Genomic DNA, 26,796 nt, shown 5'->3' on the forward strand with positions numbered 1-26,796 from the left:
TGAATGGGAGATGTATATGAAAAATTCATCATCTTACGAGAAAGGATGTCAGTGGTTTAATAGGTTTCATCATTACAGCTGAGTCAGTACCAAAGTCATGCCTGCTATGGTGTTAAGGAAACATTCTGCTGTTAGAGTTGGAGCCCAGATTCACTCGGTGGTTAGGCTTAAATTTGGATCCGCAGTCTGTGGTGCTACATTTAGGAAAGCTTTCTGTGTTGAATTTACATCAGTGTCCTCATGATGACAATAGAAAACATGTGCAAAGTTTGACAATGGGCTATAGTATTAAGTTAACATAAATATACTTCAGTTATTATTATTAATTGCTTTTGTCTTCAGCATAAGTCATTAGCAGGATATGGTCATCATTACAGTTTGTCTGTCTTATTTCTTTGTTGCTCCCATATTTTTTACTTGAAAAAAAATTAAGGGGGAAATTGATGAAAGGAAAATGAAAAAAATTAAGTAAGTGTTAATTGTATCATATATACAGTACAAACATAAAGCCCAGAAATATCACTTCAAATGAACTGGAAGTTAGCAATCATCGAAAACGGAGATGGGACGATAAAGTTAAAAGGAAAAAGTCTATTAATGGCAGGGCTAAGGAAAATTTGATGGCATCCAAACAGAATCAATCCAAAAATTGTTTGGTAGTACATTAGTTAATAATAGCACAAGCCAGACAGACCTTTTCATGGAGAGTATAGTCACTGTGCTTTTGAAATTGCATTCTTTCTGAAATAATATTTGCTCCGAGTCTGAGAATTAGAATGTTATGTAAAATTCACCTTTGTTGATACACAGTTTCAGAACCATTTTGTAGTCCAGAAATTATTCTCGGTTTTGTTACATTGAATTTGATTTTTCTTGTTTTCTTTGAAATCCAGAGGGTTTAATTTCTATTGATGATTAGCTCTGTCACTGATGTAGCTATCAGCCTAGTATTTCAAACAAAAAAAAGAGAGAAATTTGGGACATAAATATCTTCAAGTAACACTGCGCGTGCTGAAAATAAAAGGGAAAGTAAATTTCTAAAATTTTGAAAAATAAAAATTGCATGGAAATTTTCAATATAAAATCTTATCCTCTGTCCCTGTTTCTTTTGCTCCTATTGATTAAGTCAAACCCCTTTATCTTCACCCAGAAAAGTCCTGTTCCTACTTGGCTGAGAAACATATCCTCTGCTGTTGCATCACATTTCTCTATCTTGAACTATCGTTCCCTTCAGAGGAAATCAGGGCAGATTCCTGAAAGAAGGTAATTAATATTTCTTTAAAGATAGTACTGTTTACATCCTCTACACAGTGTTTGCTATATTATCTACTGTATTTCCTGTTGATGTGAGTAACTCAAAAGCCTGTGTGTGTAATAGAGTGTATAATTAACCATTTCTGGAGTTATCTTTTTACTCCTTTGTAGTTGTTAGCGGGATAATGAAAACAGTTTTTCAGTCGTTGCCAGACCAAATACCTTGTTATTGGATCCAAGAAGCATTCTGCCATCCCAGTGTTTCTTCGTCTAAAAAGTACTCATCTGAGAGGAATTACATCTCTTAATTATCCAAGACTCAGAATGCTTGTGATCCGGCAAAGCTGCTATCTCTGGAAATTAACCACCTGTTTATGAACCAGTGTTACACTTCTCAATAGAGGAGCTAAAAAAACCTGATGTATAGTTACAAGGTCTGCAAACTAGTTTGTTTGTATATGGCAATAAATGCCATTAATGAAGTTGGTTAACATTGTTATTGGTCATAAATCTGAAGATTTAAAAACAGAACAGTGTTTCATACTATCTTTTGGGAATAGTATGACCAATATATCTGCAATGAGATATCATTTCCTGACTCCCTAGGTGCTTTCTGGAAAGAGAGTATCATATAACATTTATCATGGCTTGTTGGATTATATTCACGCTTAAATCGCTTAAACTGTGTTTTCCTCTGCTTGCTTACATGGAGAAAGAAAAACAGTATTTTTAGAGAGGTTTTGATTTGTTTCCAAATTTTTGGAGTGAAGGGAGTTACTATATAGTAGCAGAAATGTTATTTTGACTGGGTGGGGTTTATTCATAGAAAATATTATTTCTTCTATCTCACGGGAGAGCTGACAGAGATTAGCTTTTAAATGAATATCAGATAATACTCTGCAACAACATCATGTCATCACAATATTTTTAAAATAATTATGTGTTGGAGTAATAAGTAAGAACACATAACAAAGGAGAGTGCTGAAGGCTGCTCACTTTTGCATGGGCAAAGCTAAAATACGTGTTTAATTGGATTTGTTCTCAAACTTCTTGTAAGCAAATAGTACATTTCTTAGGTAAACAAGCTTGATTTTTTAAATCCAATTGTAAATTAGAATTCACATTTTTACTATTCACACAGTTAATAAAATACTCTCCTCCTTGTGCCTGCAGTCCACCCTAAAAATATATTGGCTAGAGCTGCTGCTGACTGAACTGACGCTGAGTGGCACAAGCACTGCTCTTTTGGGAGTGGGTGCAGCCGAAAATGGGAGGCTGGGGTGGAGTCATGTGTTTGTGCATGTTAGTTTTCATTCTGCAAGCTATGGAAAGATAATTCTATCTTACAGTTTTAAGAGCAAAAAGAGAGGCAAAGTTGTGCTTTCATTGCAAAAAAATTACGTATAGTATGTCATAGACTATGAGTGTACTTCATTCCCCTTTCTCTGAGACTAATTCTGTTCTTAGCTGCATAATACATCTAGAGCAGCTTCACAGAAGGTAAGACCATTTAATATAGGAAAGGTTTTACAATTTATATTTATACTAAGTTAAAATTTTTGTGTCTTGAAATTTGGTGTTTCTGTCAGTTTGTCGCCTGCCTTATCTCTGAACTTTTGTGCTTTCACTCAAATCTGATACTGTATGCTTTTTCTAGGATCGTATTCATGAAATGATTTCTTGATTAATGTTACAGGAAATATTCCTGAATATTGTTTGACAAGCTACAACTGGCTAGGATATGAAAGAATTGAAAGCTGGTCATGTCTAAAGTTGCTTTGCTAAAACTCAGATATGAATTTGCTCAAAACTGGAAGAACAGATGACAAAGACTGTAACTTTTTGATTCCAAATGCCTACCCTGTTCAACCTCCGATAAGAACCATATGTTTCATAAGCATGTTCTAAAAGTTTTTACACCCATGGATGTTTATATGCAGTCTGAATTTGCTTGTCTGAATTCTCGTGCAAAAAATTGGTGCACTTTATTTCCATAGCTGTTGATGAATTGTTGGGCTTGCTGTTGAATCTGTAGAATGCTAAAATAATTGGTTATGATCTGTCTGTACATATAGAAATGTTTGTGCATATGTAACAGTTAATGCATGAAAAATATTAAGACTAAATTAGTGAAAGTGACATTTTTAAGAGGACGTAGAAATTTAGAGTTATGAAAAGGAAAGGTAGTAGAGGTTGTGCTAAGTGGCGTTCATTTTTCTATGTTCCCATGTGTTTAGGATTTCATTTGAAGGCATAAAGGATGCTAGAGCCTGCCTGAACAAGCAGAAACAAGTAAGAGTGCCAAAGATTTAATACATTTCTCCAAATTTTAAAACATCTAATAGAGTTATTCTTCTGGATTGCCAGAAGGGGCAAGAATTTGGCCCTTTGGCAATGTCTTTAATGAGAGAGACTCCTCTTGCGTGCCTTACCTGACCGAGAGGTGGTATAGGGCACTGTTGAGTCAACCCAACTGTTCTGGCTTGTTTTTTAAAAATTTGCAGGGAGTTCACAGATGATTAGCTGACAACCAAGAACGAGAGTCTAGAAATTTATTGTTTAAGAGAATCCTAAGCTTTTGACTCACACACAAGAACTAGGTTTTATAAGAATAACAGAGGGGCACTGGGTTCATGAGTCAGTATATTGGGCTGGAATGCAGCCAGCTGTAGTTATGGAACAACAGAAGAGTGCTCCAGAAGTTGAGTGCTTCCTGTGACTTGGTAAAGTATATCAGTATTTGCAAGAGCAATTGAATCTAGAAGCACAATTTCCTACGGCAGCTCTTGATGTATCTACATGTGGCTGGTCTCCACTAGCTGTATAACACAGAGATAAAGCCGTACAAAAGATGCTCCAGAGAAGGGAAATAGCAACAGCTATTACACGTTATATTGCTTCGCAGTTGGACGGTGCTGGGTAAGCATGCAGCTCACTCCCCAGACAGTCTAGAAGTCCCTTTAGCAGAGTATTTGAAATCCCTACGTTTTTGTTGCCAATCCATTGATGTAGGTTTGATATGGAGCCACACTCAAACTGTTCACAAGTCATGTGTGATCAAGAGCTATATATATGTGGGTAATAATGTCTTACAAACACAGACTTACAATGCTCATGACGATAGTGGATTAGAGCAAAAGGCAAATGGGTTATTTTGATGTTGTTATTAATCTCAATACTTTTAGGGGCAAATTCTCCCTAGTCATTTTCTGGTTAAAGGTCCATAGTATACAGTCTAGTGTCAGTGATGCACTATACTCCTAGCTGTAAATAATCCTATAAAAGATTGGAGAAAAGTTCTGAATTGTAAAAATACATTAGCAATGTGTAAGAATGCCATTGTAAGCTTCCTGGGACAGTTTTTATTCAGGCAACACTGCAATTTAATGGTTTTCTAATCCTCTGTAGACAATAAATATAATAGTTAAAAGATCAACTAAAATCAATATAAACTAAACTAAGATCAATATAAATAATTAAAGTGAACAGGTGAAACATCTTGATTTCTAATTTCCTTTTAGATAGTGTGCAAATACAGACAAACCTAATTTTGAGAGGGTAGGCATGAGTCCTGTTAGGGAGATCCCATCTCAGCTCCTGAGGACGTATAGAGAACGTGGCATGTACACCTTATGAAGTGAACTTAATTCACAAAGGTGCTGTGCTCCACTCAGATGCGCTGATAGGATCCCAGTCCCTCCAAAATCTTTAAATTCATTTTATAACCAATTACTTTTCCAATAGTCCATCTGCTGTATCAAAGCACTATTGACCTAATAGTGAACTGAATAAATAATTTATTGTCAGTTGATAGAAAAGACCAGTATTTTAAATGCTGTATTGATCATGCATTCAGCTACTGGAATGAAAAAATTATTCCCAAGCATAGGAATTCATCATTCTTTTTTTCTTCCATGCCAATTTAGCAGCAACAGTAGGACTAAATAAAAAGTCAATCTTTTGATATACGAGGCCTAACATTGCATGGTCAGTAACAATTCTTCGTTCTCCATCAGCTGTGATTCTGTTTTTTATGATCTCCCATCTAAATGTTAACCACAGTTAGTAATGTTTAGTTTCCAAGATCAAATGTCATTGAGTGCTTTCAGTCTGTGTGCGCAGACCACCAGGAGAGAAAAGATACGTGCATCTGATAATACTAGATGGACTATTTTGTTTGTATCGGTATGTATAGAATGGAATATCTGTTCACAAAGTAAGGTAGTTATAAATTCCAGAAGGATAATGTGTCTAAGGCTAAAATACATAAGAATGGTGTTTTAGTGAAGTTACTACACATCTGGGTGAATAATACTGGTACCTACTATGTGCTGGAGTACTGCATAGGGCAAACAATGATTCATTCTCTTCAAATACACCTTTTCTTAAATAGATGATTCATATCAATAGTTCTCTAGAGGAATGCACTGTATTTTATTTGTTATCAAAATCAGACTGCAAGACCCAACAGAAGATCTTTTCTGTTTCTCTTAAGACAGAGCTCTGTAGGAGTTTTCATTGTTGAATAGTATACGCAAATGAAAGTTGACAAATTTTAAGTGCAGGTCTTACTTAGATTCTTATCTGACAGAAATGCCATTTGCTTTTTCAGTAAAGACTTGCTACAGAGTCAATGATAACAGATCCTGTGAGTTAGGCTTGAGAGAATGAAAAAAAACAAGGCCATCTTACAAGTGCAGGCTGAGATTTCAGGAACAGAAGCACTAAGAACCTTTTGTTTGTCACTGTCCTACCACAGCTGAAGTAACAATCAGATTGCTCAGTGCCTCATCGCTAGTTGCTACAAGACAAAAATGCAGTGCACTCCAAGGGCTATATGAGGCAGTGGGTCTGTGATTCCTTTCACTTTTAATCTAGAAATATGGCTTATGGGAAAAACTTACTTTGTATTCAGTTCTGTAACTACATTTGAACACAACAAGGTCTGTAATCTCAGTTCAGCAAGTTGTTATTTTTTTTGTTTTTAATGTTCATCTTGCAGGCTTTTGGCAGGTGTAATGCTCCTTCCAGTTATCTTTCCCATCTTGAGAGCAGTTCTTGCTTTGAGCTACTATTGATGATTCTGCCCAGTCAGCAAATCTTTCTATAAATAATAAACTGCTGTTAACAAAAAAATAAAATAACAAGATCACTCTAAAAATGAAGAAGCAAAGCTTATTTGAAAATACTGTTTTGCTGAATATGCACTTTGTCTCCTGTTTATACTCTCAACTTTTCCCTGTGCAATTCTCTACATATAATCATGGCATGATATTAACATTGGAAAGATGTTAATGTTGCAGGAGAGGAATCAGGAACAGAGAGTGCATAATTAGAATACGCATTTTTTCACAAAAGAAGCCACAGTGACATCTGATCAAAAAAATAAACGTGTATTTGTCAAGCGAGGCTAGCCTTCTCTTCCACAGACTTGATGGCCAGAAGATTCTCTGTAGGTAAAGCAGCAGAGATTGAGCAAGACCTTCTGCTTTGTACGTGCTGGAGGTGTATGACACAAGCAAACAGTTTAATTTCTATAGCAGGAATTTGGAGATAGTATGTCAAAATTTTTAGGCTATTCCATGACACGAAAGAGCTTGGGAATGTGGGGGCCACAGCTGATGGTCAGGGACACTAACATTTTTTGGCACGAGCTAACAGTAAATAAGTTTAGGTGTAACATTAGGCTGCTCCTCAGCTGGTACACATCACAGCTTGGCTTTTCTTGAAAAAGCAGTTGGTAGTCTCGGTAGAGAAGCCTAATACTGGGTGGGTTTAAAGCCTTGGTCTGCCCTCTCACCTACAGAAATATTTCCTCTGGAGGACCTTAGGGTATATTAGGAAAGTGACCTCAGAAGCTAACATGGTTGTTATGCTTGCCATGCTTGATCTGTGGGTAAACAGAGGGTCTCAAGGATGTTTACATGGTGCTAAGCAGTGCAGAGAGAGCTCAGGTCCTGAAAGTACAGCTACGTTAACAGAGCACTGTGCTCAGACTGACTGGGTCAACAGCCTTTGCAAAACAGCTATACAGCTACTTTGCCCAACATTGTGCTGTGTAAACACTCCCTGTAACCTCCAGTTCAGGTATAGCATAGGTAGTGGCAGGTATTTCTGCAGTGCCCGACATTGTACCGTGGACAAATCTTTGGTTTCAGAAAATCTTAATCAAGTATTAATATGTTGTTATTAGATAAAAAAAGCATGATAGTTCCATTGTAAACTGCCTGGCATTCCTGAGTTATTGTTATAATGGATTATTTGAGTCATCTTAAACAAGGGTAGGGTTCTCTTTGATAAATTGCCTGACTGAATTCCCTGACACCCCAGCTAGACGGCTTTTGGCACCTGAACTAAGCCTATAAGACAGGTTTGAGTATTTCCATTACATATTTCAGCCTGCAGGTCAGAGATACCCAGACTTTTGACACCACTCTAATTTTATTGAAATACATGCCTTGTAACTGAGGAAAATAGGATAATAAAACATACAGAAAACATTCTAATTAACTTACACATGTTCATGTTAAGATTCTTCTAAGATCTTTTCTTGAATTCTCTTACCCTGAATGACTTCCTGCACCCTGTCTTCAGTAGCTAGAATTGCTTTTTGTAAACTAAGGTGGCATTTTGGAAGTTCTCTAATAAGCCACCTAACATTCAAGTGCAACATACTGACATATGCGAGATTCCAGCTGCTAACTGATGTGCAATGGTTACAGCTAAATTAAAGTGTGTCTTGGAAATCTGTCTTTGTGATATGCAAGAGAAAGTACATATAACATTTCCTTCTCTTAGAGTAATAAACCTATGGTGTTGAAAACTGTACCAGGCAAATTAATAGACACTACTTAAAGAGTGGAGTAAGTTCATACAGTAATAAGTATTATATATCGAGGAAAAGTCAACTCAACTTTTGGCACAAATCTATTGGAATCTTTAAAGAAGACACTGAGCAGGCAAATGTGAAAAAAAAGAGGTTGATACAGTCTACATTTATTTGTAAAAGCCAATTTAAAAAGTCACATGTGTCAAAGGCTCCCACAGAAGTTAAACTGTCAGAGGTTAATAGGGAAGATCCTCATGCAGGTGAATAAGTGGTTAAAGGACAGAGGAAGAATCAACTATCAGTTTTCACAGTGTACAGTTTTTTGTAGTTTTTTCTACAAAAACTACGGTTTTTGTAGTTTTTTCACAGTACAGTTTTTTGTAGCTGTAAAAGCATGTAGCTCAGTGCAGCCTAGCTACCTGATTACTTATTCACTTTTCTGAGTAGGTTTCACATATTTGTGAAAGACAAGGCCTTTCTGAGATTTCAGATTCTTGGGCTGGGGGATTTAGACTAGAATTTGGAAAAGAGGTACTACTCAAATTTTCCATCTGTAGAACCACAGAGGAAAACTGGCTTAAGTTGTTGCAGTAATAGTAATTAAAGTATAATAAATGAGAGAATTTCAGTTAATCCTATTTTTTCCCTCATTTCTGATGTTTCATGTTTATGAAACACATTAGGCCAATGTAATAGGAGATTAATAAATTCAGCAACAGAAAAGTGACTGAGTCAAATTTTAGCCTTACTGTAACTGCGATTTAAGAGCATACATAAACATGAATATAGTTTTTAGTTGTGGATTGAATCAGTGTAGTAGACCACTTTTTCACAGAAACAGGGTGAAGAATTGCAAGCAAGGGAGGAGAATGTATCGTCTTTATTTGTGCTACTATGGTAGGAGTCTCAATTAATAGTATATAGTATAATAGCGAAAGAATATAAATTAATAAGAACCTTTATTAAACAGTATTTGAGATCAAACGAAAGCTGTCTAAGACCAACATTCCATTAAAAATAGCTGATACAGGTTTCTTTTACTGTTTCCAAAATAAAAATGAGAGTGGTTGCATATTGATTGATTTGGAATCCCACTTCCACAATAGGAAAAATTTTGACTAACCAAATTCCTAAAGCTATTGCAAGGATTAAAAAGAAAAAACCTCTAGTTTCATTTTAATATTCAGTTGCCTTAGGACTTCAGAAGATATATCAGAGTAGAGGAGATAATCCATGGAGACAGGGAAGCAGGGAAGCAGCCAGCTCCTGTACTAACACAAGTGGATACAAATAAACACGATACAAGCAGCTGGTGCCATACAACTAGGCTACAGAAGTACGACCTACATGAAATTTTAAAAAAATCAAAAAAGCCAGCTGCCTAACCAATTAATGTTCTTTCTCCTGTGTTTTCCAACATCTTTTCAGAGTTAATTTACTCAGGAAAGTAAAAATAATGGGATATATAGGAAGGTGCATGATTAAAATATTATTGGCATTCATATAGTGGTATTCTTTACTGAAAGGCCTACTGAGGGTTTTGCCATTTCAAAAGTCTCTTTAGGAAGCAAAACCATTCCAATTTAAATGCTTAGTCTTCCCTGGATACTGTGGGTTATACCTGAAATTATGTGAATTGATCTAGTCCTTCAGATTTTTTTTTTAAAGAATTTACTCTCCTTGGTGTGAACACAGCACATCTTTGGGAGAGAAAACTAGCTGTAAGCCTGCTAGAGCTAAATGAATGGTCCCAGTGTGTTTTGACATATCCGCTTGTGAAGCATAATATGTGGCATACCAATAGGAGCACAGACAGATTACTTTCCAAAGCATTTTAATAATCTTTGTCTTCCATTTTATAGTTTTGTGATCACATTTTCTAGCATTAAAAACTAGAACATTTTTGCAGGTCATAAATTTAGTTGTAGGCCATTCTACTCAGTCATTCTTAACATTCAGACTTGGTTTTGCTTGTGGGATCTGAAAGAAACATTGAAATTAATCTGAACTGAAAAGAAAAAAAGCGTTTCTCCAACATTTGCTTAGGTACCTTCAAGTGCATTACTAAGCCAAATGGTTAAGATTAAGGCATTTCCTACTGTACAAGAACTTACAAGACAATCCATGGAGTACTGATTTACAGCCAAAATGCTACTTTATATTTATCGAATATTTTACAGAAAAAATAAACCCTTCAAATGTACAAAATGTTACAAAAGGTGTTTTCACTGATAAGAAGGCCGATGGAAACACCCAAAGTGCACACTGCTAAATATTTGTGTGTTCCTTCCAGTACCACAAGTAGAGTTAGGTTATCCCTGGCAGCAGGGTAATCTACTGTTTGGTATTCAACCATTATCATCCTAAAGCTAGGTGTGTGCTTGATAAAAATAATTCAGATTCATTACTTTGTGGCCATTCTGTTCAGACTCCAGCCAGCTGTTCAGTGTGGCAGTGTGTCTGCATATGGGAGAGGCGAAGTCAGGTGGGGGAAGAGGGAGGTACGTGATTTCCCTTAAACTTCAGCATTGTAAACAGAGCTTGGTTCTTCATACTGATTTCAGCAGGCAGCCAATGTCAACACTGACATTTTCAATCTCTTTCTTTTATGTCACATTAGTGGAAAGTGACCTGTTGTGTTTGTGGAAGCTCTGGAATCCCGCAGGAGAAGGATCACTCAGCACCGTGGCAGTCTGCCAAGTACAACTTGTTCTGAAACACAGTGGTGCTGAGAAGTTGCATTATCAACTGAAATGTGATGTCGGCTTAGCAGGAGATAGGTTAGACTGTTGATTAGCTGAGTTGTTATGACCATCTTACCCTCCAGGGTACATTGCATCCTTGCTCCCTGGCTCTTCCCGTTTTCTTTCCTTCCTGCTTGCATGTTCTCTCGTACTCGACTTGGAGGTGGCCACTACAGAGTTCAAAACAGTGGCCTGTTCTAGCTCCATACTCTAGTCAGCATCTCTTGCGTACACTGGGAACGGAGGGCCTTCATTTGTGAGGAATAGTTTCTTAAACTGCTAAATTCTCAGGAGTTGTATGTTTTGTTCCAGTGAGAACAAATGCTAAAAGTGTAAGGTACTAGTTTAAGTTTTAATTTTACTTCTGGTATCCTGTTTCTTTGGCCTGTTTCATGAAAGCAGAAGTCCTAATATCATCTCACACTCTAATAAGAATATGGTAATAAATCCATCTAATCAATCGAGAATAATAAAATAGTTTAGCTTGTAAGAAAGGGAAGTAGCTTAAACAAGTGTCTTGCAGATGGAAAAGACATATTGTGTGCTAAAAATGCAGATGTGTTTGTATTTTTCCAAGAATTCCTGATTAACAAGAACAAACTGAGAGCAGACTAGGATTTACATCAGGAGGTCTTGAGTACTGGTTCGAAAGGAGGTACTTCAACCCACACACAAAAAAGTGCTTACTACAGAAAGATGACGTAAAACAAATTGTCAGGCAGATCAGAGTCATCTGATCTTTGTTCAAAGCTCCTAACATCTAAAATTTCTCACAGGCATACTTTTATCTTCAGTCCTCAAATCTGTGACTATACTTTGTAGGAAAAAGCTGATCCGTTTATGAAGAACATAGACTTTTACCAGAGGGTGGGCAGTGCAACTCTTGCACCCAGTGCTTCCCTGCTGCGTGGGAACCACAGAAAATGGTGGCAGTGTGGAAAAGCGTAAGCCCTCTCTATACCATTGCATGGGGAGTCTGAGCTAGGTAGAGCTTGGCAGGCTTCACTGGCAGGAGGGTAGAGCTTCCCCTGCCTTCCCCTGTCCCTGCTGGGAAGAGTTTGTGATTTACAAAACCCACTGAGGGGCCCTCATCACCCTCTGCAGTTTCTGGCACTACAAGACCAGGGCTCCAGTGAGCTGAAGACATAGAAAGGCAGATGGCAGCTGTGGCAGAGGGAAGTGGCAAAGAGTTGAGTATATGTTGGTATGGTGTCTATGTGTAAAATAAATGAGTAAATGCACTAGAAAGCGTGGTGTAAGGTAAGCAGATGGCTAAAAAATCTGGAGTAGAACAAATCTGTATTAAATGTCAATATAAAATAGAAGTACTGAACATGTGGAGTAGACTTTCAGAGGAAATAGAATGAGTATTTGTGTAATATGCAAATAAATGTGGCTTATACACATTTATGCATAATATAACCTTCAGGGCCCAGACAGAAGAGAAGAAAGGCCTAATCTGAAAAGGATGAGGCAGGTTGGAATGCCATTTTAAGGAAGGACTGATGGCCTCAGGATTGATTGAAACAGTTTTTACAGATTTTGGTTGAATATCTGACTTAAAGCTTACAGAAATTCACAAGATTTTTCACTGACTAAGCTAAGCATCATGTAGTACTGTGTGTTCACATTAGTGGCAAATACTAGATTATGAGCTACAGGTTTCAGTTTAAAAAATACCTTTGCATTGTTTACTTAAAATGCTTTCTTAAATGAGGCAGTAAAAGTGGTGAAAAGAAGCTAGTAAGCTTTACGCAATGTTAGCATATTTTTCATACTGTGGTTGCATACAGTCTCTGTATGTCATTACATTATTATATGGATATGGTACATTCTCTACTGGAGGTACATTTCTGAGGATGGTAATATGAGGAATATTGCCAAGGATAGAAAGAATATCAAAATAATAATTTTAAAGATTATCATAATTGCCGCATCCTGATCTGAGTCCTAAATATTTACTCATATCTGCACATTACTTTGCAGATTTGCAGTGTTGGAAACTTCATAAACTATTAGAGAAGATAATAATAGGTGTTTTTTTAAGAGAACTAAGCAGCAGAGCAACTGAAGCTGTCAAAAGCTTCAAAGGATTACAAAAGTTGTTTACGTTCAAGGGCATCAGGTGCAATAAGGAAACAGACATGTAGAATACTGCAACAGCAGAAATGTTCCACTTCATTATTTTTGACCTATTGTGCAGATTTTAACAGGTCATGTAAAGTCTGCAGAACCTGCAGCACTAAAGGCTATTTTGTAGGGGTCATTGTAAACAGGTTGAACTTTGATTTTTCAGGGGACCTGTAGCTAGATATTACTTGTTAAAATCTCAAGCAAAGACATGATATGCATCTGAGATTGCAAGGGTATATTTGTTTTGTAGCTTTTAAATGTTGGCCTAATGTGCCTTGCTGAAAACTGAAAGTAGTGAACACATCTTTTGCAAGTGTTTTTTTCCCCACTTATCAGAAGTCTTGTAACAACAATACTGTTATTTTGTATGTGCAAACACAATGGGAAATGCAGTATTAATAAAGAACCATTTCAAATTGAAATCTTGAAGAATACATTATGAAATGCAGTGTGGACCAAATAAGAATATAAATTATATTTCAGAATTCATTTTTACTTTCAAGATAGTGATTAAAATCAAGCAATAAAGTACAAAACTAAACCTAGCAATTATGAACCCACTGTGTTTGCAAAAAGCATGAGCTGACTCTGACAAAGTTTTAGTAAATGTACAGACAACACTGAATTCTTTAGTTTAATTTAATTTCATTTGGCAGCATCATGGATTTAGTTCATTAATTGTAGTCTTCTTAAACCATTGGAGTTAGAAATTCTTTCAGACTTCCATAGAGTGTAATACACTCCACTTCAGGGTGTTGAGGGAATGTCCGCATAGCATAAACACACGTACCCTGGATCACGTGCACAGAATCAGAGTAGCTGAGGGTTTTCAGGAAAAGAAAGTTTGAGCAAAAGGAGCACTTTGTCAGGTCTGATTCTGCAGCCACACCCGGCATGGAAGTTTCCTTGAAATCACGCACATTTTTATGAGATTTCTTGCCCTACTTTTGCAGACTCCAGAGACCTAGAGAAGCATCCAAACTTGCATGTGTTTGGATGAACTAAACTGTTTAATTTCTTAAGGACCCAAACTAGAGGAACAGGTTATTTCTGAGTTATGGGAAGCTTAGATCTAAACTCAAAAGCTTATATAACATTGAGTTATATCACGTGGATTAAAAAAATGCCTGTGATAGTGTCTTTAAAGCCAAATTCCCTCATGATCTTAATCTTAAATTTTGATTGCCCTTGGGGAGTCATAAAGACACCCTGTTGGTAAACTAAGGGAAGCCTCCAGAAACACCCAGATTTACAGAGTCTTCCAATATGTCCTTGCAGACTCCCATGGTGATGATCGGTGATGTCTCTGCTGCCTGTAGCACATATTCCACACAGCAGCCTGCATCATCGCACAATCTTGCCAAAATCCCTTGCATTGCACTGTGTACGGTCTGGCAGTTACTGAGGTGACATTTGGAAACAATGTTGATATAATCCAAGAGTCTAGCCAAAGCCCACAGAAATCATTATATTTTGGGTTAAGCTTGAAACCGCTTTGTGTTTTAGTTTCCAACCTGTAAAATGGAAAAAATACCACCTTTCTTCCAGATTTTCTTCCATCCTTTTTAGATTGTGTGTTTTCTTGGGCAGGTATATTTGCCAAATATTATTGAGTATATTAACTGCATAGCACCTATGAAGATTTGAATTCCAGTCTCACTTAGGTCTTCTATACTCAGTGGTAATAAAAGATTATTTATGTTAGAGGTAGGCTGTAATGTATTTGCAAACTTTGTGTCTCTGCTCTGTTCAGTCAAATACCAAGTTTCAACTCAAACTTCGAGAGTGGTCATAACTGTACTCTGTGATTACTGCACCCTCGATGATGTCTTTATCAGCAATCTTCATTGCAGTTATGTGTACTTGCTTTATTTTTGTAACTGACTGTCTCTTTGATCTTTCTCCAAGCTTGCAGTTCTGTGACCATTTCTGTTTTTATACCCAAGAGCAAAACCTAAACAGGAGAAAAACAATTAAGGATTTGGCATATAAACCTATTAGATACTATGGCATTAAAAGCAAAAAGCACTTCCCGTGAATCAGAACATTTATGCTATTAAAATGGATAAAATTACAATAGAATTCACAGATTTAGTTAACATTTTTAAAAGAAAAAAAATCCAGTTCTCTGTAGAGATAATGCCATGGGATCTAAAAAAGAGGCACTTTTGTCTCGTTAATCTCAGATGTTACTATACAAATTCTTATGTCTAATCGACTTGGTACAAAACTGTATTATAATGATTAAATGCTAAAAGCTTTGTTTAAATAAAAAAAGGGTCATCTTGCAAGCTGATACCCTCCCACCTCACAGATGAAAAAGACAGATTCAAGTGTAGAAGCACAGCTCTTACTCACAAAAAATGTACATTTTCAAAATGAATTAAATATATGAGACCCCACAAGCATCATGTTTCTCCAGCTTCCTGCCATGGTTACTGCAATCTATCATGGTGTTACTCCTGTGTCATTGGGAATCATCTCTGTTGAGATCTTGACCTGTTAACTGTACTAGGCTGGCTTCATGCTGATATTCATTAACTGAATCCAAATCTTTCCACCTTGCCAGTATAATGATCTTTAATTCATAACGGCCACACAGATACAGTGGAGGTAGCAGCCTTCTTACAGATGTACAACTTCAGAGCTAGGCCTGTTTGTGTTGTAAATTAGTAATTAAACTTAGTTGAATTTCTGAATGATCAACCCTTCAAAATTCAGCCTCTAACTACCTACAGTTGCTCTTCATTCGAAGTGTTGCCATGTAAATTTAGTCATCTCCCTCAATGTATTTTTCTAAAAATACATTGCTGTAAATCATTTTACCAGTCTGTCAAGTGAAGGACTACAACTCTCATCTTTTATTCAGCCTAAGCAGAATTTGGGAAGCTTAACTAACACCCCACAGTGTTCCTTGTATGTCAGGTTTCTATTAGAGGTAAAAGCCCACAGAAAGAGTTAAAGATGAAACTTTGAGTGATTAAAAAAGCACCTTCATGTGGAAAAGACTGTAAATAAAGTGAGGGCATAAATGAACTTGCTCTCATTCCAGTCTTTTAGCTGCAAGGGGCCTCAAGCACACCACATGCTTTTTCACTTTTAGAGGCCCTCTACGTAATACAAATGAAAACCAGGGCATGCCTTTTCTTAGAACCTCCGCCAGGCATTTTATTTTCATAGCTGTCAACTTTAAAATCATGCTTTCCTCTTACTGATGTTTTGATGGAGGTGGAAGAAAAGAGTGTGCAAGTGAACTCTGATTACTTGAATGAAAAGTGTTAGTCATTTGGACCATTTTCTTTCTGTCCTGCAGGTTCCTGGCTGACCCTTTTACATGGGGTGGGGGGGAACAAATCAGTCTAGACAGAAGAGGCCAACAACTAGTTGTCCACTCAGGTTTCAGATTATAAATGAACAGTGTTCAATTTCTCACAGATGTTTGGCAGCCGCTGTGCTTTCACTCTAATGGCAAGCAGGATTTCTTCTGTCTGAAGAATGCAGTGACCAATAGACATACGTAGACTCATAGAATAATGATTCCATCTGCTGTGATTTAGATTTATCAACTAGAAAACAGTACATTTTTAAAAGTGAGATTCCTAGGATTATAGTCTTACAAAATAGATTAAATTATTCAGACCTGGCACATCTTCTTTTAAAGTTTGGGGGGGTTGAATGTTTGTTTCATGTAGAATGATATTTGTCAGTATATTTGGTCCAAGGATTAATTTAGTCCTTTAAATCTAAAGTCAGACTGTATCTGTAAAGGCTCTTCAAGGATTAGGAAAAACATAGAGTTAAAAACTATATGTATGGCCAGCCCACAAATAAAGGAATGTTTTAGTTTTCCCTATGCCAACTAATTTAAAAAACGGTAATCTAAAAACTGAGGTGTTAAATACAACGCTCTTAATTTCTCTTCGGACACTCAGAACTTCACAATTGCCAATTGCCATGTCAAATTACCAAGTAACTCAAGTTCAGAAGCACATATCTTTTTTTTCCCCCCCATATTAAAGAAGAATCTAACTTAACAGCTAGGTGTTTAAAGGCTTTGATCTAGTCTGAACACAGGCAAAGGTCCAGGTTGTCTCCATCTTCTCCCAAATTATAAACTGAAAATAAATTCACTTAATGTTAACTGAAATGAAAAAAGGAAAGGTAACACAGGTTGAACATTTTTGACTGTGTCAAAATATCACAGAATTTTCACAGTAGGGTGGTCAACAAAAAGTGATGCAAGACTGATGACAGCAAAAGTAGCCTAGTGGCAAACAGGATAGTATATAAAGAAAATACTACACATTAATCTTAGGATAAAGAAGTTTTACTCTCTATGTAACCACTAGCTGATTCTCTTCTGTTGCTGAGCATCCCGACAGCTTTTTGTAGTTGTCTATTTAGTTTATACTTCAAAATATACAGTGAGAAAATTATGAGAAGCATATTACTTCCTGTAAAGTTATCCCAAATGTGGGAGAACCCAACCATTGAAACCCCACTGTGGCCCTTAACAGTGACTGCGTTCTACAAGATGTATTGGGCAATGCAAACAGAAACGTTGAACTTTAAAAAGGAAGCAGAAACTGTAGGCTGAATAGCGGGAAGAACTTTGTGGCAGAGAGACCTATTAGGGTGTGAAGTTGTCTCCCAGAATAAGTGCTGGAAACAAAATCACTTGGAACATTCAGGGACTGAAGAACAAAGTCTACTGGAAATACAGGGAACGGGGCTGTCATGCCTTAGCAGAGCAAACAGCTGCTTCTTTCTTAAATTATCAGGGACTATCATTTATTACTTTGTACAGCAGATGTCACAGCATGTATAGCTGAAGTTTCTAGATACTGTCACAATTCAAATAACATTAAAACTATACTGCCTCACTAACACTTGGAAATGAAAACGGGTAAGATATTCAAAGAAACTCAGAAAACTGGTGTTCATGTTCAGGGTGCACACAGGATAAGAGCAAGTCAATAAGGCATAAAACCAAGTAAACGTCTTAGCCTAACTTCTCTCCATCATTGTTTGAAAATGTTTGCGTGGTAACAGAAAGGAGGTGAGATTGATTTAAAGAAGGAGGGTCATTGTGTTACTTTGACTGACTTTTTGAAATTTTAGAGGATATTCTGAAAGGACAGAAATACCTGAAGAGGATGTGAGTGAGCAGATGCAAAGGACTGATTGGAATTGGAAAAATATTTTTAAAAGCACCCTAGCACTTAAGAAATCCATTTTCTACACTTACATACTATAATTACCTGTCTGTGATTTGTCAACAAAGGAACAAAAACCTGTCCACTGACCTGAGTTTCTGGAAACACCACTCAAAATAGACATTTGGAATGGCAAATGCATAAAGAATTCAAACAACAGACTAAGAATTATTGTGCTGGAAATGTGTAAATTTTCTTGCATAATTTTCAGTTATTTAAGTAGAGAAAAATCACAGCCTCCACAGGTTTCCAAGCTGCATACAGATGGAAATCATTAAATAAGCAATTTCTGACGTGTACGGTTGTTCCATTTTTCAACTTTTACGTTTATGCATCTGAGACTGGGAATGCCATACATTCCTAGCCAGCATGTGGCTGGAAAGGCAACATGTCCAGTTCATTTGGAGCTGTGTGGGTCTCCTGTAGCTCTCAGACTAGGCAGGGCTTCCAGAAACGAGGAGAATGGTCCCAGCATACAAAGTTGAGTGTTGGAAAGAACTAAATTATGAAGAAGTTTCTACTAAAGGGAGGCAAATGGTACAAGGGTGTCTAGGATTCCATTTACAATTTTAGATGGTATTTGAGATAAGGCATATCATCAGTTATGTTAAAAATGAACAGGAGGAATGAGGATATATTTTGAGGAAGGAAAACCCCAGGTTCAGAGAATCTAGTGAACGTGCTTTTGAGCTAAGTTTCTTCAGTTTCATAACTTTTATCAGGGGTCTGATCCCATTCACATACTGTACAGTACAATGCTAAAATGATGGCTAACTTCATAAAAGCAGAGGCAATCTAACAGTTTTGATTTAATGTTTGATTCAATGAATATGGCAGACTATGTACATTAAGGAGTGGTATAAAGTTAACTTTCTAAATCTGTATTTTTGAAAATATATAGATTTGCATTTATCCAGCTGTGATCTGCATTATCCTTCTGCCACTGAGTTCACCCAGCCGTGACTCATACGAAGACTGTCTCTGATGCCTGACCGCAGTGTCTTTCAGAAAGCACAGGTGTTGACTGATAGATGAGTAGATACTACGTGGAGTCGGAGGGAGCCGAGAATGCCACATCCTCTTTCTCAGAAGTGCTGGCTGTTGGGATTGTGCATACTTTTAGAATTGATGTCAAAATAACATCCTGTAAAGCGACAACTTGGTAACACAGAAGAGCAAAGCAAAACCAAAGACGATGTCTCCTGATGCTGTAAGATTAAGAGTCAGTTTCAAACATACGGTGATGTTCATTCATCTTCTATAATCTGTATGTTTACTGTATGCTATATTTAAGTTGCCAAGTATAAAAGCAAGGGCAAAGAACTTCCTACATAAAATTTTACTGTAAAGTCTAAACAACAAGAAATATACAGCATCAGGCATGAAAGTTTAGTTCTTCCTTTAAAGGATGTCTTTCCAGTTCTAATAGAAAATTACAAGCTATCTATAAATATCAGATCGTAATAATCAATATAGACAGAAATTGATATGTCTTCTATAAACATCTAATATCTCCAAAGAAAGGCTCTGATTCTTTAGGAAATTATATAGGTTTTTTAGACAAGTAACATTCCTGTAGAACATTTTTCTGTTTCTGTAGAACCTGTGGTTTTTTAGTCTATGCTACATTTTTAGGCCTTTTCCGCAAAGGTCCAACTTTTGCTGCTATCCGAAGAGAGCAAATATTTTATTCCTTACCCTTTTGGTATTATTCCTTAATGGGCCAATTTGGGGAAATCTTTCTGTCCCATTTGAAAGTTATAGATCTCTTCCTTTGCAGTAAAAATTTCATTAGATTATTATCATTGCTTCTTACTGAACTTTACCCACTCTGGAAAACTAGGGCAGATAGGTCAACCGAGCTTTCTAAAGGCCATTGATCAATCCAGGCAGGATTGGAAATATGAAATTCCTGGCTTTTTCTACTCTACCCAGACCATTAGACCACATATTTTATGTGTGGAAAATTAAGCCCAATTACTTTGCAAGGTTTCTTGATGTGTTGCTTCTCTTGCCCTTTTTGCATTGCTTTTTCTGGGGTAAAGATAGAAGCTTCAGATTTCAGAGTTAAAACTCAACTTTTAATGAATCTGAAAACTAAAATCTTTTGAAGAATAATACTTTTAATACCCCCAATATTCAGTTTACTGCCAGATCAATCAGCATTTCAGCATGGGGTGATATTGTTTTCTTCTGGCAGTAAGTTGCCCACATTATGACTTCACCTCTTAAATTTCCTCAAGAGGTTGGTTTTCACTAGAAGTGCAGTTTTTCCAAGCCATATTCAACTTAACCATATCATAATCTAGGAATTTAATTTGTTCCATATTCTTGCAACTGCCGCTCTCAGCAGTTGAATGGATGGCACTATTTTTTTGAAGCTTGGGAACATAGCATTTGTTTGCTTAGGTTGTTATAGAATTGAAGAAATCAAAAAAACCCAAATACTGAATCTATTTCTATATAAGTACTTACGTATATATGTATGTGTGTATGTATGCAAGTACTTATATATATGTGTGTGTATTTTTTCTTCAAAAGTAACTTGGTTAACTTTTTATATTGTATTTGTATTATGCAGATACTGTCCCTAGGAAAAAGTCATTTCATGAAAAGTATTTCTTGTGTAATATGACATAGGCATAGGCAGCCTATTCCGCCCTTCTCACAAGAGATTTCTGGGCAGGAAACATGTCACAGGCTTTCTAGGACAACCAAAGATATGCCCAGAGCTCTGCAGTACCACAGTATTTGTTGGAGCAGGGGTGGTGAGTAACCACAAAGGGTACAATGGTAGTTCTAGTGCAGCCTTGTAAGGAAAGCATCTGAAGTGCTCTGCATACCCTGTGCTTTGATCCAAATGTAGCTGAGAAAGAATCCAGAGGGTGGGTGGAGGTAGACATGAAGGAAAGTGAAGTAGCTGGGGAGAGCAAAAGAGGAGCAGAGGCCTGGAAAATGATAAGAACAAGGAGGCTGGGGACTGGAGTACAAAAATTTAAGAGAACTTAGAGGAGAAAGGGGGGAATATACCAACAGGAACATAGGAGGGGCTGGACAGGGACCTGGGGGTTATTTCATCCTGAGGAAGGTCCATAGTAAGCAGGACAAAGTAGCTGCCAAGCTGGGCATGTCTCAGGGTGGGAAGGCAGCACTAGCTAACGGCTTCACTGATGCTGCTGCAACTGAAGCTGAGAGACCCAAGGACAAGGGCAGTGAAAAAGCCCCGTTGTGTCACCCTTGTGTTCCAGGCTGATGAACTATGTTGCAGTAACGACTGTGTCATGCTCATGTGAAGAGAGATCACTCCTCAATGAAGTACCTCCATTTCTGGAGAGGAAACATGAAATTTAGATTGCATTAAGTGCTGCAGAAGGTGTTTTTGGCAAAGAAATGAAAATGCTACATCTGACTGAGGCTAATTGTATCAGAAGACTGTATCACAAATCAAATATGGCTCAAACTGACACAGAAAAGCTCTGGGAACTTTATTTACATTAATTGATAGAGGTCTTTTTTATTTAAAGCAATATATAGCAGTTCAGGATGGATTCTTTCTTTTAGGTCTGGAGGATGTGATATTGTTTATCTTGTAAAAACAGCTGCTGCCTTTGTGCTTGTGTTCAGGAAATAGATAACTTTAATGATTCAAGCCTCTTAACATTTATATACAAGAGCTGTATCAAGCTCCCTGTAGCTGCTGCACTCACTCACATGTTGGGATGAAGTCCAATATGGGATGCAAGAGCACGTATGATAAATACTGAAGACTCTGTTAAGTCCAAAATTGTTCTTCCTGCTGTGGGGATGAACTAGGAAGGGAAAGGACTTTCCCATTATGCCATGGAAGTGCAGAATCACTTTTGGCTGCAGCCCTAGAAATTCTCCTTCATAGGAGAGGTACAGTGCAGGATTAAATGAGGTCATGCTTTCATCTCCCTCACACCTACTTCGTTCTGGTGTGCAAAGAACTGATAAGAATAGAGCTCTGTATCAAAAGTGTGTACCAGGGAAGAGGAGGGAAAGGTGGAATAATAAGGGAGAGGCAGGAGGAGAGTTTAGGACCCTCACCCACCTCCCTCACGAAGGAGTTCACAGTAGTTCAGAATCAGGCAGTCTTCTGAGATTTGCTTCACAGTACTCTTGCAATTGTCCTTACAGCAGTAGGTTATTGGAGACACAGTGGCTGAGAATTTCAGTAGCTCGAATGCAAACCTTTCTCTTAGTTTGCTTTTCTATTGCTTATGTTAATCTTCCAGCTCCGTTTTATGAATGAAGCTAGTTGCCTCCCACTTGTTGCTTCTACGCAGAACAGGAAAGCAAACGTATTACTTTTCAAGACGGGATGGCAGAAGTCCAAACATATCTAACAGCGGAAGGAAGCAATCTTATCAGCCTTTCTGGCCCATTGATAAAACCATAGAAGGAAATCATTCAGCTTTAAATGAGGAAAAGGAAGTCTTAGATAAAATTTAGAAGTTGCCTTGGGAGTTTTCATATCACATCAATGAAAAAGTCAGATACAATTAACCTAACATTCCAGTCTGTATGAAGTGCTTTATTTGTGATATCAGAGCAGAACTATTTACAGTTTTTGACAAGCTTCTCTACAGTGGAGCAGCTGACATTTTTCTGGCCTGTCTACTTGGTCATATAGCTTTTATCTAAGCTCTTCTTTATGGAAAAAACCTGTAGCAGCCACCCTGAAACATGGCTTTTTTGCTCTATTCATGTCATAGAATCTAATTTTTAGTCACCATTACACATGGAGTATTTCGGCATCCTGGTCTTATTTTTAATTTTAAAAATCTAATTATTTGTATTCAAAGCAAATCATAAACATGGTTACTTGGGTTTTTTTTGCCTAAGCTGGTATCTCTACTGGCAGAGTGTGATGCCATATAAAACCACTAGTTCAAGGTAGCACTTGCTCATGAATCCCTGCAGTGTACCTTATTTTACAAAATAGACATATCTAGTGCCTCCTGTTTTTTCTAGCAAAGTAATCTATCACACTGTGATTGCCATGATGATAGAAAACAAACATAATCACAATTTAATTAGTTGGGTTTAGCACTATTGGGATTGTTACTAGATCTCAAAGAAGTTTGGGGAAAAAGGGACTCTGACTCTGATGTTGTTTCTTTAAGTCTATAGTCCGCAATAATTTGAGGTACAGTAAGTTGAGATAAAGAACAAAATATACATTCAGTCGAAAACAAAACATCATAGTATTTCGATCATGTGGGTAGGTAGGGTTATAGCATGGGTTATTTGATAAACAGATGTTATTCTTCAGAGGCAAAGGTCCTGGTTAATGCTGAATGCCTGTACCTTCCTGCTAAATTAATTATAATTAAAGGTGTCCAGTATTTAGGCTTACTTTACAATAGCAGTATAAGAATAAAATTAGCCTAAAATAGAACAGAATGCTCCACAAAGGCAGGACTTTCAATATATGAGTTGCATTTTTAAATGAAATTCTTATGTTTGAACTCAGATAAGAAACTTGAAAGTTTGAGCAAGCCCTTGTGGATGCAGCCTGTTCCTCTCTGACCGCTGAGACAAACAGCAAATTGGGTATACAGATAAAGCTGGATTATATAAATTAAGTGTGAGTCTGTGCATGCTTAAAATACACAGAAAGCAATAATCAACAACACTATGCTCAATTTGATGTATCTTGAGAGTAAAACACTTGTTTATTGGCTCTCTGTGAAAGCCAGAAGCATATTCTTGCCAAATTCTCACCTGCAAGCATGGTCATCTGTCAGTCATTGCTTTGTTATTCCAGAAGATCTGGTATTTTAAATTTTATTTGAGTGCATTTGATCTCATCATTCTATTTCCAGTCTTGTAATAGGTGACAACCACAGTTACTGTTATGGGCAGGCAGTTTGAAGCAAAATTTCTTTTTAGGAATTTAAATGTTTTTCTCTGAAGAAATTAGCAGATTGTCTCATGTGCCTAGTAGTAAGTATTAGAGAACTGTATGAGATTCCTTCCCTCCTGGCATTAATACTGTGATTGGCACCTGAAAAATGCCCCAGACAGCAGAAAATATGCTGCTTTCCTACTTACAGTTTTTCTGTTCTAATCAGGCTGAAATAGAATTCTGGCTGTTCTACCTACTTTATTGTTTACTTATTTTAAAGCTTCTTGCTTTGTTATCATGGACCCACGATGTGGTTGTCAGGCCTGATTTATCAGAGGCCCGTTTACCGTGACCTTTAAAGTACAACATGTTACTGTAGCAAAGTCGGTTTTCCAGTAACAGAGAAATGAATCAGTTGACAAAGGCATGGCCTTTTGCAAGTTGCAGGATTTATGGGGTCATAGGCTCTCTTTGTACAGTCGGGCTGTAGGTCAGTAGTATGTGAGCTAAGTCAAATCTCAAAGTGTCTCTCTCCTATCCTGCTCCTTCCAGTTACAATGCAAAGGACGCTTTATATACAGCAGAGGCAGAAGCATGTCGTTGAGTGTCCACCAAAATAAAATGAAAACCATAAGTTCTTACAGAATCAGCTGAACAGTTGTTTTCCATCTGTCAAAATGTGATATTTCTGGTTGCTGGTCATTTTTCAGGCAAAAGAGGTAGAAACCAAAATATTCAGTCATCCCATGCAGCCTCCACTGTAGTCAAAACAAGCTCTACCAGAATGAGAAACGCCACAGATCCTGGTCCAGTCAAGTGATTTCTTCTGTGCTAACAAGCTGTTACAAAGTGTCTATAACTTTTTTGTGTTTGGTTTTTTTTTGCAAATACTCAGACTGCCTCTCACTTTTGGTTGTCTGTAATTTAGGGCAAGACTCTAAAATAGAAAGGGGACACGTCTGGGCAGTCTCCAAACAAGCTCGAATACATAACAGATGTAGTACAGGAAAGATCTCTGAATTGTTTCTAGGATAACATTTTGTCATACACATACATATATATGTGTGTGTGTGTGTCCTGCTTATTCAGCTTAAATGCTGAATAAGCTATGTCTTTAAAAAGAAGGATTTTTTCAAAATACTTGTTTTTTTGAAACCAAAACACATCACAAATTACACACTGAATTTCTGATTATATGATTTACCCTAGACTGAAAAAAAGGGATGAGCTATAATTCCTGGCCACACTAGTTCGTTTCATAGGAACATCTAGTTGCATTCCAAATATGTTTCCGTGTTTTCATAATAGATAGTGATAAACAAATGGTAGAGAGAGCAAGACTTCTGTGTTAGTGCAGTTGTCTGAAATGCTTAGAAATCAGTGGATTGGAAGCTATTAAACTACAGCTTCTCTCTGTGTTTTCTTTTGATTCTGGATCATTCCTTAAAATTAGATGACTTGTTTCACTTGCAACTAATACTGATGTATACCTGGAGTAATGTCATTGACAGTTACCCAGGGGGAGGTTAGAAGAGACCCATTCCATGCATACTGAAATCAACATCTCTCTATGTCCTGGAAGTGCTCAGCCTCCAAAACGCTTATCCAGAAGCGTAGCAGCCCCTCAACTGAGTTTGTTGAAAGTTTGTTGAATTCCTCTGTGCACAGCCTATTCTAGCTGTGAGGTTTTTTTAGACTCAATACAAAAAGGTAATTCGGACAGGTGTAGCACAGGTCTTAGTCTTCAATTAGGTCAAATTACAATTAAATCTGACAGTAAGAAATAGGTTAATTGCTTTAGACACAATTTAACAAGACTTAGCCCTTGAATAAAAACACTTCGCTTACAGCAAAAAAATAGCTTTTTTTTTTAAAATCTAGGTGAAGGAGGAGGGAAACATTGCTTTATTTTTAATACACAGTAAGAAAACTTTTATATTTAATCTTTATAAGGAGACATTAAAATATTCAGGTATTAAATAGCCAATATAAACCCTAGGTCAAATGTGACAGGGTATAACCTTTCACAGCTAACATAAGACTTCTTTCTGAGCCATTCTTAGGAGCAGCCCAGGTGACCTAAGGAAGAGACAGCAGTATTTTGCTCTCTTTCAGAGACAGCTATTTTGAAAAAATTGCATTTATTTCACATTTTACTTGAGCTCACACAGTCTCAGTAACGTTCTAGTCATGAGTAGAGCCAAGGAGTGACCCACTGGCTGCTTCTCTGCACTTTCTGCCTGACTGGGGAATGAGAAGAAGGAATATGGAAGGCAGTTCTTGCTCTCCCATGAATGTGGCTGAGCCACTGTAGGTCTCAGTGTAACAGAGAGCTACTCCACAATAGTTCGTGCTTTGTACAATGTGATTTTCGTTAGGACTTTGACTCTTGGTAATCAAGTATGCCCAATAACACACCCCAAAACTTGTTATATAGGGAAGTTAATCTTCCATATAAATCCTGAAGTGAATTAAACTGTAAAAAAAAAAGAACATCTTGGTAATCCTGATAATTTCCTGTTGGACTTCATCTTACCATTAACTGTCTCAGTTGTTTATAAAGCCTGCTTGACTTGTTGGTTTTATTTGAGGAACCTGTGCAGTCTTTATATGTTGATAACTGGGGGAAAAAAACCAAAGGAATAGGAAAAATGCAAGCATGTAATATATCTTCTTGTGGGCTTGCACATATGAAGTTTTATAATAGGTGTTTCCCAATTTATTGCTTCCCTACAATCATGACTGGAA

General features: G+C 37.2%; 1 protein-coding gene across 1 annotated transcript in view; it reads left to right on the forward strand.

Moving 5' to 3' along the window:
- Positions 1–1,150: 1,150 nt before the first annotated feature.
- The window catches only part of NXT2 (nuclear transport factor 2 like export factor 2), a 65,377-nt gene continuing 39,731 nt past the window's right edge, over positions 1,151–26,796 (forward strand). The window contains exon 1 of the mRNA XM_064463349.1: positions 1,151–1,263. The gene's annotated coding sequence lies outside the window, so the exon portion shown is untranslated. The remainder of the gene's footprint in view (positions 1,264–26,796) is intronic.

This window comes from Phalacrocorax carbo, chromosome 11 (genome assembly GCF_963921805.1).
Source record: "Phalacrocorax carbo chromosome 11, bPhaCar2.1, whole genome shotgun sequence".
In the NCBI taxonomy this organism is placed as follows: domain Eukaryota; kingdom Metazoa; phylum Chordata; class Aves; order Suliformes; family Phalacrocoracidae; genus Phalacrocorax; species Phalacrocorax carbo.